Genomic DNA, 12,745 nt, shown 5'->3' with positions numbered 1-12,745 from the left:
CCAGTTCGAAGCTGGCTTCTTCATTGAGTAGTGCCACATGTGTGGTGTCCAGCGTTTCCACAACACTGCCTACCACCCCCAAAGCAACGATTTAGTGGAATGCTGGGGTCATACACTGAAAGCTGCACTCATGTACTACACCAGATAGTGGAGTGACATTCTCCTATGGGTGTTACTAAGCATCCATACGGCATTCAAGAAGTACCTAAATGCATCATTAGCCAAGTTCACCTAATGTGAAAGCATCCACATGCCAGCTGAATATTTGATCACACTGAGGCTGATGGAGAGAAAAGTGAGGAACCTTCAAAGGCTGACTCCCCCACAGAGCGTCATTCTGAGCTCAGAAGGGCACATGCCCCTGTCAGTCTCTGTCTTATTGGATAAGGGTTCAAATGGCTCTTAGCACTATGGGACTTAACATCTGAGGTCATCAGTCCCCTAGAACTTAGAACTACTTAAACCTAACTAACCTAAGGACATCACACACATCCATGCCCAAGGCAGGATTCGAACCTGCGACCATAGCAGTTGCGCGGTTCCAGACTGAAGCGCCTAGAACCGCTCGGGCACACCGGCCGGCCTCCACCATCTGACAACCTTCCGCTAACTCATCCGTTTGATGATGTTAGGATCCCTCCTGAGGTCGACAAACAATCCATCACCTCACTACTCCAACTCAATGACACTCCCTCCATTTTCAGACACTACCACACCACTTCCATCACAAAACAACACTGGAGGCCAACTCATCCTCACCGAATGACACTATTATTTACATGGTATTACCTCACCCTATGCCCAGCACTCCACTTGCTGTGCACTCCTGGGGTGGGCGGAGGGGGCAGGGCTCTGTACTGACTCTGCCCTAGTGCAACACTAACACCTCTGGAGTGAAGGCATAATGCAGCAGCATCGCTGACTGTGTAGTCTGCTCTCTGACTCCAATGTGTGTAGATGAGGGTCTCAATTTTAAGAATAAATCGCACATATTGCAAAGCATATGTGTGTCTTGACTTCACAACCAATACCCAGTGTCAACAAGTAAGTAAAATGATATTCAGATAATGTTGCCACAGATTACATACTGTAAGGGTCTACGGACTGTGCGCAGCCGTACGGTGCGTTAACACGCACTCGCCAGCCGACCTGTCTGGAGTGATGACAATTTGCCCCAAGAACATTGCTGACGCAGTAGCGAGTATGAACGCAGATCTTTGCTCTGTTTCTCGATGGGCACAGAACCTAGGCCTGAAACTAAACCCCAAGAAATCCCAGGTCATACTTATATCTCATCCAAAGTTAATCAGCCGGTACTTTCACGAAACAGTCCCTCAAATACTCCTCAATGGTATCCAACTACCATACCAAAAAACAGTAAAAGACCTTGAAATAATCTTGGATGAACACCTAAACTGGGAAGAACAAACAGTCACAGCTTGCCGGAAATCGCTCTCCTCCCTACATGCAATTCAAAAATTTAGAAAAATATTTCCAACCCATCTTAAACAAAAATTAGTCCAAACACTAGTCTTGCCTAATCTTTACTATTGTGATGTAGTTCAACACGGCACAAATATTGAAAATTCGAGATGCCTCGAGCTAGTGATGAGTGCTTGCGTTAGATACGTATGCAATATACGGTTGTATGATCATATCAGTCCTTCATACTCCCAGCTAGGTTGGATACGCCCACATAAGGCACACGATCTCCACACGATGTGCTTACTTCATCGATTTCTTAGCCACAGGTGCCCCCAATACTTATTTTCTCACATTAAACACCTATCATGATTCCACAACCGCAATACCAGATCGGATACGTCTAGCATCTTGGCTGTACCTTTACATAACACAAAATCTTTCTCCATGTCATTCTCCATCTCAGCCATACGACTATGGAACACGCTCCCCTGTGATCTGCGTCTTATCCAGAACCACTCAACATTCAAGAGGGAACTCAAGACTTACATATTAGGGACGGTATAGCCACCATTGTTGTGCCCCTCTCATCTCTTTCTTTCTCCTCTCCATCATAGCTTCGAATTTTACCATTCTATTTCTCTTCCTCGAACCTATCTACCTCTTCTATATTTCTTTCACCCCATTCTATCGTCTTACGTCTCTGCTCGATGAGAATAACTCACAAGCTGCAAGAATATAACGAGAAAATTGCCAACTAGCAATAGGACTGACATTCATAAAAGAAAAATGTGTTTACTTTCATATACATAGTCATTACTATTATTATTATTATTATTATTCTTGATTGTTATAATTATTTTCTGATTGTTATAATTATCATTGTACTACTTTTATAATCTCTATTTTTTTTCTTTAACATTAATACTGTATAACATGTTATATGTCCTTAATGTTCTGTAGAAACTGAAATGTGTTCAATCTGAGTATGCCTGGTTAGGTATAAGAGAGGGCCTGAAGGCCCTAATCTTGCCAGGTAAAATAAATGCATAAATAAATAAATAAAAATTTGCTTGGTCAGTAGACGCGCGTCCGGCCGCACTGAGACGGGGAGTACGCGACTGACCGCCGTCCCCAGCGGCAGTATTAACTAGCGCAGCCTCGGTTCTTAGCTCACCAAGGAGCCTTTCGATACGACCGTAATTAGACGGTGTTAGGATGTCAGACACAGTGATGATGGGTGCGCGTGTATCGTGCGTGTTTTATAATCCGCCTTTGCTAATGAAACTGTTAAACTTACTTCTCGTGTTCGCGTATTGCCGTACCTCAAGGACCCACCGCTTACAAATCCTGACAAAATATTCGTGTAATCATCATCCGGGGCAACAACACAGACTAACTCCCTTATAGAAGTGGTGTCAGCATAGGGATTATTATGGAAAATCTACAGTCCTGAGAGGCGCAGTACATCGTGAACTTCGAGCAGCAGCAGCGTGAACATCTTCCGACTGCGCGGGGACATCCAACGCTGGAATTCACGTTGGTCTACTCCAGTTTGGCTAGAATACGAAAGGCAGTGATGGATTTTTATTTTACATTTGAGTGACTCATTGGCGTTAAATTAGACGAAATGTCGCAATCCAGACTGAGTAACGTTGTCCATCTACAAACTGTTATTAATGAACTGCAAGAAGAGGTTCGGCAGTTAAAAGCAGAAAGAAGCGAGCGTAACATTCCGAGGGACTTGTCAAATGATAGTTCATGCAGTACAAGTGCAACTACAATAAAGAATTTCTCATTATTGTCATCAGTACCAGTGTATAGTGGGAAACCCGAAGATGATGTGAAAGTGTTTTTTCGTAAACTTGAAGGTGCCGCTCTGTTAGGATCATGGACAGATTTCGATAAGCTAGTGGTTGCCAAATTAAGAATTCAGGGAGCAGCACAAGATTTCATTAGCGCGGAGCCTACTTGCGTGAAAACAGAGTTAGGACGATTGTTGTTTAGAGATTTAAACGTAAAAACGCGATCAGATTTTACTGAGAGCAGCTTCACAGTTTGCGAATGCGACGAGACGAATCTATCGAGCAGTTTGCCGACAGAATTAGAAACATCAACGCTCAAACGCACGAGTTAGTAGAAGATGAAAATGAAAATCGAATTCAAATGTTCGAAGCCAACCAGAGAGCCTTGGACACATTCATTCATGGGTTGCACGGAGAGGAAGTAAGCAAAGCTGTTAGATTGGCGCGATGTAAAGCGTTTCAGGAAGCAGTAGAACCAGCTGTTGGTTTCGTTGAAGCACTGTGAAGACGACCGAATGAGATGCAGAAACAAGAACGCATAGTTTTCAACACAACAGTACAACGCTACAGATGCAATAAGCCGGGTCACAAGCGTAAGGATCGTAAAGAGAATCGAATCTGCTATCATTTCGGGATGCAGGGTCATGTTTCGAGAGATTGTCGCAACAAGAAGAAAGGTAATACGAACAACAGACAATCTGCCAGATCTTTAAACGAGTACGGTGACGTAGAGGCCACCACTCCGACCGCCCCTTGCCAGAGACAGTGATTCCTGTTAGTTCCAGCGAAAATCAGACCGAAAATGACTTCGTGATAGGTGCTGTATATAGTGGGAGAAACATCAAGCTACTTATTGACACAGGAGCATAGACCTCATTAATGTGGTGTTGCATAGATAAACGGGATAAATTGAAACCGCCGCTATTAAAAGTGCGAGGATTAAACCGAGGAAAGCTATGTAACTATGGAGAAATTGACGTAGAATTAATTCTTGGCCAAGGCCAAGATGAAGGTGAAAATAAAGATAAATACACAGCAAGGTTGCAAGTAGTTTCAAATAACGAAACGCGTTATGACGGTGTACTTGGATTTGATTTCGTGTCCGCTAACGAGGCAGAGATATTTGTCGCAGAAAGAAAGATCAGACTAGGGCGTAGTAACTACAACCTAGGAAATCATTCTTCAGATCGTAGTCAAAGGAGCAGCAATACTGACGTCGTACCGGTCGGTGTGCCCGAGCGGTTCTAGGCGCTTCAGTCTGGAACCGCGTGACCGCTACGATCGCAGGTTCGAATCCTGCCTCGGGCATGGATGTGTGTGTGTCTTTAGGTTAGTTAGGTTTAAGTAGTTCTAAGTTCTAGGGGACTGATGACCTCAGATGTTAAGTCAAATAGTGCTCAAAGCCATTTGAACCATTTGAACTGACGTCGTGGGAATAGACCGCCCAAACGATGCATCATTTCAAACCGTCCGAGGCGATGTTCAAATTGATCAGCCTCAGCAAATTCCCAAGGGAGCGGGAAAGACAATCTATGTTGAAGTTAAAGTCACCCCGATGCAAGGAAGGAACTTTGTTATTAATTGAACGATCCGAGGAAAGTGAATTATTGGATACAATGCATTGTTATGTTGCTAGAAGTGTAGGTGTCGCTACAATGGTGAGACAGAATGTAGCAAAAGTCCCGGTTACAATAACGAATATGAACAATGAGGATGTTGTTTTGCCACGAGGAACGAAAGTTGCTGAAGTGTCGAGCGTAAGTAAAAATGACGTAATACAGACTCCAGATGAGGTAACAAATGCTGCAGTTATAAACACAGATTTTTGTAACAGTACCGCAAAATTGCAACGAGTAGACAAAGTTATTAATGAACTGAAGTGCAAGATTTGGGAAAAGATAGAACATTTGACAGTTGATGAACAGAAGATTTTAGCGCCTGTTTTGCTGGAGTATGCAGATTTATTCCGAGAACGTGCAAATTTACCTGTCACTCATTTAGTTCAGCATCGTACCCATACACGGAATGCTCCCCAATCACACACAAATCTTACCGAATACCATTTAGTCAAAGAGAGTTGGTAGAAGACATGGTTAAAGAACAATTAGAAACCGGAATTATAAAACCAAGAGATCCTTCAGACCCACCGTGGTGTTCATCTGTTGTAATTGTAAGGAAGAAATCAATTTCTGGAGAACCAAAGTTCCGTTTTTGTGTTGATTACCGATCTTTGAATGCTGTGACCACACCCGACATTTATCCCTTACCAAATTTAGTGGAAACCTTGGATTACTTGGGCAGATGTCGAATTTTTTCAGTATGTGATTTAACAAGTGGTTATCACCAGTTAACCGCGCATCCAGATGATCAAGCAAAAACTTCATTTGTAACAGCAACAGGAGTACACAAGTATCTTCGTATGCCATTTGGACTTCGTAATGTTCCAGCTACATTTCAACGCCTGATGGATTCAGTTTTACGAGGGCTCACCTCAACACAAGCACTTGTTTACCTTGCTGATGTAATAATTTTGGAGGGGAGGGGAGTGAAACAGCGGAATCATCAATCCTTTCTTCAGCAAGCAAGATAACACGACCGCCAAGCAGCAGTGCCACAGTATGGAGTTGGAGATCTTGTGTATCTGAGCAACGTGGTGTTAAAGAAGAGTCAAGTCAAGAAGTTTAAGAAGTTTTGGAAAGGACCATATCCAATCTTGGAGGTGTTGTCACCAGTCACTCCAACTGTCCTTTCGTTCGAGTGTCGTTCATGTCAATCGTGTAAAGCCGTTTCTGTGTATATTTCCTGTAGTATCGCAAGACGACGAGGACCGACAGAGACAGACCTGCTATTCTCAAACCCAGGAAGCGAGAATCGAGAGGCCGCAATCCATACTTCGAGGCCGAGGCATCGTCAGGTTCCGAGCGATCCTGTTCCAGACACCCATACAATCTGCGTAAAGGTGTGTAGTGTGTGAGACTGCAATGCATGTGTTTATTTCAGCCATGTGCTTATGTGAATGTGTTGTGAAAATTTAGTACTGAAGCTATTGCACAAGTGCACAAGTGAAACTAAACCTTTTATTCCACAGGTTACCCCAAGAAACTCATTTATTTTATGTTCATTATTAACTCTAGTATTTAGAACTAATTAACCATGTTCATTTTTATTCTAATGCTTGCTATGATAGCGTATTCTACTAATGCTGTAGTAATAGTCCACAGGGTACAGGTGTTTTGTTTAAACCACGATCAGACATGGTAGTTTCAACAAGTCATACGAACCTTGTCCTCAAGTACAATCTGAGTGAAATCCAGCAACAGTTCAATTCTGTAAAGAAGCAAATTCACATAATTCGTTCTGTTAACGGTATTGATATAATTTTGGAAATGGGTACATCTTGGTAAAATAACGGAATCACAGCCAAAATGCAGGTAGAATCTACATTCGCTAATTATGAACAAGAGATTTACTGTTTTTTAAAGCTTTTGCCACATAAAACTTAAATTAGGCATAAACGAGCCTGGTTTGATTTTGGAGGGAGTATCCTTCGTACAGTATTTGGTACTTTAACTAGTCGAGATCTACTGGAAGTTAAAGGCAAAATATTAGCTCTTGAACAAAAGTCCAGTACATGTTCAACTAACCTCTCTAATGAAATTATCGTTTTAAAGAATATGCAAAGAACCATTACTAACCACACAGTTTTCATTGAACAGATTGTAAAGCAATTTATCTCACATTTCCACGTACTTCGTAATGAAATAAACGTAAATATCCAAGAACTATTCCAAGGATTAAATGCTGTGTGTGCACACTTAAATTTAAACACTCTTTTGTGAAGGGTTACTGATAGTTTATCAAATGCTAGAATTGATTCCCTTAACTTAAGAACAGCCTTAGAAAGTAGTTCAAATGATTGTCTGAGGAGTGTACTACTAGATCCAGAACAATTTTTACAGATCCTACTATCAATTGAACGAAAGCTAGATGCAACATATACCATGATTTACCCTGTTAACTCTTACAATTTGTATGCTTACTATAAGTTAACCACCACACACTCCTTAATGATTGAAGATGAATTAACTGTTATTGTTTCTATTCCCATTGCTAGATCAAAGCATAATTTTGAAATGTATAAGATTTATACTTACCCTGTAAAATAGACACAGGCAGGTATTCATGTTAAGTATGAACTGAATGATTATCTGCTGATAAGCAAGTATCGAAGATATTTTGTGTCCCTAAATGAAAATGATTTGCATATGTGTAAATGTAGTCATAAGTTAATTTGCCCCGAATCGGCAGTATTCTTAGACAGTAGAGTGTACAGCTGTGAGAAAGAATTGTTTATGAATCATCCCCCAAGAGATGATTGCCCTGGAATTTTAATGCATCTTTATCATCCATTTCTTAAACGATGGCTGGTTCAAATGGTTGGCTCTGAGCACTATGGGACTTAACAGCTGCGGTCATCAGTCCCCTAGAACTTAGAACTACTTAAACCTAACTAACCTAAGGACATCACACACATCCATGCCCGAGGCAGAATTCGAACCTGCGACCGTAGCAGTCGCGCGGTTCCGGACTGCGCGCCTAGAACCGCGAGACCACCGCGGCCGGCTAAACGATGTTCTGAAGGTATAATTTTCTCATTTAAGTCCACCCTTGACATCACATTTACATGTAAAAACTATGATACACCTGAGCTACCCTTTACACTAAAATTGGACAATAGTGGATTAATCTTGAATGCCACACATTGTGATTTATCATGTGAACTATTTGATATGCCTAGTGTGTTGCCAACTACATTTCATGCAACTGGACATTTGCCATTAACTAGGATGTTATCTGTTTATTACAATGATTCATACATATTAACATATGGAAAGCATTCCTTATCAAGTTTTTCTGAAGACAATAATTTGATTAAGGACATCCATGAAAATGTAATCTCTTCAAATAATGAGTTAAATTTCATTAAAGTCCTTCGATTTCTCTAGTTATGTTAATGCATACTTGATTTTCAGTATTGTGTTTTCCTTGCTTTTATTAATTTGTCTTTTGTCAACAGCATTTGTCATGTATGAAATTGTCATCTTGAAGGCACGCTTCTCTGTACCGATTGTTACTGTGTCTGCAAATGAAATACATGTTGCAATGCCTTCTGATGCCACAAATGGCGAAATAGATTCATAACGCCCAGGAGGTCGTTTTGAGCCACCTATGGTTGCTCTTTTTCTCTGGGAAGAGTGATGTAAGGGCCTACGGATTGCGCGCAGCCGTACGGTGCGTTAACACGCTCTCGCCAGCCGACCTGTCTGGAATGCTGACGATTTGCTTGGTCAGTAGACGCGCGTCCGGCCGCACTGCGACGGGGAATGCGCGACTGACCGCCGTCCGCAGCGGCAGTATTAACTAGCGCGGCCTCGGGCGCGAATATGTCTCTTTTCTTAGCTCACCATGGACCCTTTCGATACGACTGTAATTAGACGGTGTTAGGATGTCAGACACAGTGATGATGGGTGCGCGTAGCGGGCGTGTTTTATAATCCGCCTTTGTTAATAAAACTGTTAGACTTACTTCTCGTGTTCGCGTATTGCCGTATCTCAAGGACCCACCGCATACAAATCCTGACAAAATATTCGTGTAATCATCATCCGGGGCAACAACACAGAGAAACCTCCTTACAATATTTTACTGACGTTGTTACACGTACCTTACCCTGAAGCATACAGCACGCCATACAGGAAAGCAGAAAAGCAAAGATAACAATTTCTGTAAAGATAAACACTCGTTAACTGTTTCTGTTATCGATTGGTGGTGGATGTCGATTTCATCGAGCAGTGGTGCCATGTGATTAAAACAAAATAAACAGCCCAGTATTATCAACTTATAATGTCAGTGGTAAGCTATGAAGCGATATAAACATATTAAATAGGTTGAATACTTGAAATTAGTAGTAGGGAAGGCAAATGGAAGACTAATTTATTTGCAAGGGTGTGAAACAGTATGTTGAAGAAAGGTTCATGTGAGATATCAGTACAAACCAGTTTTGATTTGGTTCAAATGGTTCAAATGGCTCTGAGCACTATGGGACTTAACATCTGAGGTCATCAGTCCCCTAGAACTTAGAACTACTTAAACCTAACTAACTTAAGGACATCACACACACCCATGCCCGAGGCAGGATTCGAACCTGCGACCGTAGCGGTCACGCGGTTCCAGACACACACATCCATGCCTGAGACAGGATTCGAACCTGCGACCGTCGCGGTCGCGTGGTTCACCAGGTAACGCCGGTCAACTGCTGTTTGGGTATGAGAAATCGGTTGGAAACTTTCCTCATGTCACCACGTTGTAGGTGTCACCACCGGCGCCAACCTTGTGTGAATGCTCTGAAAAGCTAATCATTTGCATATCACAGCATCTTCTTCCTGTCGGTTAAATTTCGCGTCTGTAGTACGTCATCTTCGTGGTGTGGCAATTTTAATGGCCAGTAGTGTATTACAGTACATCGACGGTGTCTGTCCACTGGCACGCTGTTGGTTAAAGCAGAACGTATAGCAGGGTACAAAGCGTGTTACAGCAGGAAAAAAAAAAGAAACAGTGTTTCAAACAACGACAAAGGGAGCCTCTCTTGCGACTGACAGTATAGTCTGTGGGATTCGGTCACTCTCCTCGTCCTACAGTACAGGCATTGATACTTTAAACTGGTCTGTGCAAGCAACGTCGATCGCTTGCCGCCTGCTCCAATGAATCAATACCTGTATATTTAATTGGATCGTCGAATGCTCTCGATCCCGACACGCAGACGGTATTTGTTTTCGATATATCAGAAGAGAGAGAGATATGAGGTAAAAATCTAATCGAGTTCTCTATCAGATGAAGTTAGCGGATCTTTTAGAGTTCGTAATTTTTCTCTATTGGATGGTACTGAATAACAATGATAGACTGTTGGATTAATAGACATGAATGGATCCTGAGGGATGCAGATCTGCTTCAGACATCAGTATCTGTATGAAGTTGAGTCTTCCTAATTTTCCTGATTAGTAACACCACCGTAACTGTTCGTACTGTCTTCATACTACCTCCTGCTGCAGGAGCGGACTTTTTCTAGCGCTGACCTCACACATCATACATGGTTGGTGGAGCTACGGCAACATGTTCCCATTTCCATCAAATGGTCAAAACACAGTCCTATCACACTAACTCAACTTAGGCTCTTTCTACACGGACCTCTGTGTGTGGTAGATATAGCTCTCTCCGATTTCTGCTCAGTTCCGACTTGAATTGGAACGATCATATGTGCAAAGCTGCAGATATGTCAGAGCAGAGTCTGACGATCAGTTGCAAGATGCATAGGGACTGTCCAAAATTTTACTGTAGCAGATAGTTTCGAAAAAGTCGACTACTTTCGAGATATGAGAGTGCCAGAAATATGATTCGTTAGTGGCTGTAATCATTAAAAGATTCTCCATAGGACCCAATGCAGGTATGTGGTTGAAGGGAAAGACTTGATTCCAAATCACAGACAGCATTTCTACTGGAAAGCATGGCACTAGAGATCTGAAAAGCCTGTGTACATTTCTTAGACCTCAATCAGCAAACCATGTACTGTTTGTGATCATTCTCAATCAACCATGGCGTATAGCCCAGTGGATATACTGCAGAACCTCTGATGTGGCATCAAGAGAGAATGTGTTACAAACACTGGAGACATATCTAGCGACAGCATGAGGGAATTGCAAATACTGGTTTCATACCACATTTTTTAGCCAAGTCACTTTCTAAATTTGGTGATTTTATTACAGGCTTACACTGTTGGCGACGTGTAACCGCACTGTTGGTCTGATAATATGCACTCCGGCGATCACCGTCTTATTCAGTGTCGCGGTATTTGTCTGGAAAAACCACTTCATTCGGAGGCAATGCCAGACCTCGATTTATAAGGCTTGTACAGTTTTTAATACGGGTATCATTACCGATACTTGTTGCACCTGTAGAACCAAGACCTATTGTGATAGTAACATGGTCGTAGCGATCGTACTTTTAACATCTGAGGGCTTGTCAGACGATTACTGTTCCCTTTCTAAGACACCATGGTACCACTCACAGGAAAAACTTATGAGACATGTCCACTCCTCACCGATTTTCGTTCAGTATTGTTTTTTATCGTCCGCAGCTCGTGGTCGTGCGGTAGCATTCTCGCTTCCCGCGCCTGGGTTCCCGGGTTCGATTCCCGGTGGGGTCAGGGATTTTCTCTGCCTCGTAATGACTGGATGTTGTGTGATGTCCTTAGGTTAGTTAGGTTTAAGTTGTTCTAAGTTCTAGGGGACTGATGACCATAGATGTTAAGTCCTATAGTGCTCAGAGCCATTTGAACCATTTGTTTCTTATCACCAGCAATGAATTATTGGCGAAGTGTTATACTTAGTAGTAGCGGATGTGTGATAGGTTCGCCTTGATTATCAGGCTTCTAAAGTATATGTGTGTGTACCAACATGTGCAAAGAAAGTGACTATGTCCAGTCCTAAGGAAGGTATGGATTTGACGTGGAATACTGCAATAGCAGAGGAAAGGGAAGTTTTTTTCACTTGGTAACATATGTCAGGTCATGAGAATGGTACAGATATTTCTATTTCCAGGGCCACAACCGTCAGCAGGGGGTATTTCCCATACTTCGCTCATTGTCGAATGTCGTCCAACTGAGACCGCAATCATAATATTTAACTGTAAGTACAGTGATCATATATAGCCAGTTTCCTAGAACAATTGCCGGCCGGTGTGGCCGTGCAGTTCTAAGCGCGTCAGTTTGGAACCGCGTGACCGCTACGGTCGCAGGCTCGAATCCTGCCTCGGGCATGGATGTGTGTGATGTCCTTAGGTTAGTTAGGTTTAAGTAGTTCTAAGTTCTAGGGGACTGATGACCTCAGTAGTTAAGTCCCATAGTACTCAGAGCCATTTGAACCATTTTGAACCTAGAACAATTCTGTTTGTGGGTGCATGGCGCGAGGTGGCCGTGGCCTGTGGTGGGAATGATTCACGTTTCCAGCTAGTGGCAGGAGCTGTCTGAATGGTAAAGACTGTTGGGGTACAGGAATGTAGCTTACCTAACCATGTCGTCCTCAAGATTGCTAAATAGCGAACTAATACTCAGTATGTGTTGGACAGTTTTCGTGATCGTGTGTGTTGCCTGTGGAAATTTGAGAAGATTAAAGATGGACGTGTGTTTGCGCTGGACCATCATTCTCTCACACGTAAACTGTCTGGTTGACTGCTTCTGCACATTTCCCGTCTTTATTTGGTTGAGAGAACATCGATTGTGGTGTGTGTTGTGTGCATCTCTCAGGTGAAAGACGGGTGGAAGCTACGTTTGTTGGTTCTCTAGACATTAGAAACACTTTAGTTGACTTTGTAAATTATTAGGATGATTTGGAATCTGTTATATCACCGACATCGGTATTCGTGAGTGGAAACATCAGTTTCCCCTATCTTTTCCAGTTTTCACGTAA

Source organism: Schistocerca cancellata, chromosome 4 (assembly GCF_023864275.1).
Source record: "Schistocerca cancellata isolate TAMUIC-IGC-003103 chromosome 4, iqSchCanc2.1, whole genome shotgun sequence".
Lineage (NCBI taxonomy): Eukaryota > Metazoa > Arthropoda > Insecta > Orthoptera > Acrididae > Schistocerca > Schistocerca cancellata.
Note: the sequence above shows the minus strand (reverse complement) of the source record.